The sequence below is a fragment of the Brassica napus genome, chromosome A9 (genome assembly GCF_020379485.1).
Source record: "Brassica napus cultivar Da-Ae chromosome A9, Da-Ae, whole genome shotgun sequence".
Lineage (NCBI taxonomy): Eukaryota > Viridiplantae > Streptophyta > Magnoliopsida > Brassicales > Brassicaceae > Brassica > Brassica napus.
Genome location: NC_063442.1, coordinates 21081834 through 21084708, shown reverse-complemented (window position 1 = coordinate 21084708; position 2875 = coordinate 21081834). Strand labels below are relative to the sequence as shown.

Sequence of the window (2875 nt, the reverse complement as noted above, 5' to 3'; positions counted from 1 at the left end):
AGAATAATTCCTCACCAACATCATCAAGTTTAACAGAGTTTTGTTTTTCGTAGAATGAAACTTATTGATGTAACTCTTAGCTTGCTCTTTTAATACGTCAGTTATAAGTTGAATGCCTAGTCTGGGGAGAAAATTAAAGACGTCCTTTAGGGAGGAGAATACTCAATTTATATTTTATTAAGTTAGTCTCATAAAACTTACTCTCAGAATCCCATATTTGAGTCTTTAGGTCCATCGCTCTTAACTGTTTTACATTATGTTTTGAATACAATACGATATGAAGGTCTTGCAAAAGTAGGATAAACAAAAGGTAAAATTTCACTACTTTCTTCTAATGCTATAGTAGTTTTGTATAATCTTAAGATGAAGTGATATCTTTATAAAAGGACCAAGGCATTTCAAAAGGAATTGTGGCGCCAGGCTCATGAAAGTTTAGAAGAATTAAATGCCTAAGTCAAAAAAAAAAAGTGAGAAAATTAATAAGAGATTCTTCTAATGTACTTGTAATCTAGAAAACCAATTTACGTCGATGTCAGCTAAAATCCAAAGATATTTAATCGTTTTTTCTTTAAAACCATAGCAATGACCCGTTAAATTAAGATTAAGATGTAAAGTAGAAGAGCAATAACTTGTATCTTAAAATTTCTTTTTTTTATTAATTGGCAGAAACCATAGTTCCTATGAATTTTTAATATAAAATTGTATGAGTAAAATCTTCGTTTACCATTGATCTAAAATATTTTTCGCAGCTCCATACAATGTTATTTTCTAATCCAATTCTCTCTTTATCGTGCACCACTTCGGCCAATTCCACTTTTCTTAACGTCATTGTTTCCTGTAAAAAACCTTTCTTCTTATAAAATTGCGGCTGCTTCAAGCTCGAATTCCCCTATCATTTTTGTCGAAAAAATCCCCAAGAAAATTACAAAATCTCATCTGGGTATCTTTTGTTTCTTCCTTTCATTTATGGGTTTCGTTTTTAGCAGAACGGTGTTGATAATCCGACTATGCAAACTCTCAAATCAAGTCTGAACCTGCCAAAAGACATCGACTGGTCTAATCCTGACCTTGTAAATGGGAAACTGTTGAATGCGATGGAAGCAACCGGGTTACGCCAATTCGGCCTAAAACAGAAGGAATTCGTGGAACTCCTCCCGATCTTCACACCCTCACGGATTGGACTGTTCTCGAGCTCTTTGAGAATCAGATTTTTGGTGCGATTCTTGGTTTCACCGGTCTTACTCGTTTGTAGACGCTGTATTTAGATGACAATCTCTTCGACTATGATCTCAAAAATCTATTCTATGGCATGAGCCCACGTCAAGAGGCGTATCTCATGAACAATCCGTGAAACGCTTAAAGAAACGACGTCTCTCCATAACCTCTCCCTAGCCAATTGCAATATAACGGAGACGATCCTTGATGTCTTCAGCTTTCTTCTCTCATCCCTGAAATATCTGTCATATATGACGCAGCCTCTTGTCCATAAAAGGGTTCTCTTACTGGCCCAGTTTCACGGGTTTGCTATAATCTGAAGACATAACCGGACAAACTTTTATCCCTGGTGGAACGATCTCCTCTCGTCCCCGGAACATTAGCTTCTCTTGGATGACTAAGGTTGACCTGTTACACACGGTGAGTGTACACTGTGTCACACAGATATTAACAGAGAAACCATGTCAGAAAACACAACGCTTAGCGTCTTAGGGAGCAAACCTAGATCACCGTGCAGTTCTGGTTATTTGTCGGCATCTTGGTACACATCATGATCGTTGTCATAACCATGTCTGGTAATTATGTTCTTGATATTCTTAGCTTTTTCTTCACTTTCTTGTACATAGATGAGCTCTATTCTCTTGATGAGCTTATTCCTATGATCCCACAATATATTAGGCAAACGCATTATGAAGATATATGATCGATTTTCTTGTAGTAAACATTAGTTTTTTTTTTTGTTTCATTTCAATTATGGTTTACCTTGTATACAATCTTTCTTATACGGGCTGGAATAAAACTATTAGGATTCCAAAATCTAAAACTGGAAATCTTCTTGCGCAGATATGTATATACCTGGATGGAGAAATCCTTCATGCTTTGACTGCCTGCAACAACCTTATTACGCTTCTCTCGATATCTACCGCCATCAAGCAACAGCCCCTCGCTCGCACCTTTTTGATTTCTATATAAGTCTTCTTCTCGATTGGTTGAAGTTGGGTTTGTTCATCGCTGGGAGATTGGGGAATTATAGTCAGAGCTTCCGCCGGTTACTTAAGAAATCTAAGTCGAAACCCTAGAATCGCTACTGGGGAGAAGATAGAGACGGGGAGAAGAGAAAGATGAAACTATAAAATCAGAAACGCCCCGTTTCGAACATATCATATTACGCCTTATAACGGACCGGGCTTATTAAACAAAACGCACAGACCAATTCTAAAGATAAGCCCGTCACAATTTCGGATTAAATGAAGTGATGTGTTTTGGTCGACGGTGACACGTGTGTCATGCTCACAACCTTCGACGTTTTGACCTGGATCCTAGGTGGCATGACAGGAGAGAAGCAACATTTCTTTATATATAAAGATTTTATCATATGTGATTAATATGTCTTCTGTATTTATCTATTATCTAGGGATCTCTTTTAAGTTAGAGTGATGAAAGCTCTAGCAAGATGACGACGCCTTCAAAGCGATCATGTTATGACATTATAGACCATCCGGACACCACATCAACTTCAAAGATTCGCCCTATGAAAATTATCAAGATTGAGAAGATGAGCAATGAAGAGCTTGATCTTACAAAAGAATAACTAAAGAAGGAGAATCTTTTTCAGTGTCTCAATTTTTTTTTTTTTTCTTTCTAATAAGTGTTCTCGCAA

General features: G+C 37.0%; 1 long non-coding RNA gene across 1 annotated transcript; it reads right to left on the bottom strand.

Annotated features, from left to right (window-relative positions):
* Positions 1 to 624: 624 nt before the first annotated feature.
* Positions 625 to 2566, bottom strand: LOC106364458. Its single transcript, XR_001273208.3, has 3 exons — positions 2071 to 2566; positions 1717 to 1871; positions 625 to 1623 (listed from the first exon to the last, which is right to left on the bottom strand). It is a non-coding gene; the product is annotated as an uncharacterized LOC106364458 (long non-coding RNA).
* Positions 2567 to 2875: the final 309 nt, after the last annotated feature.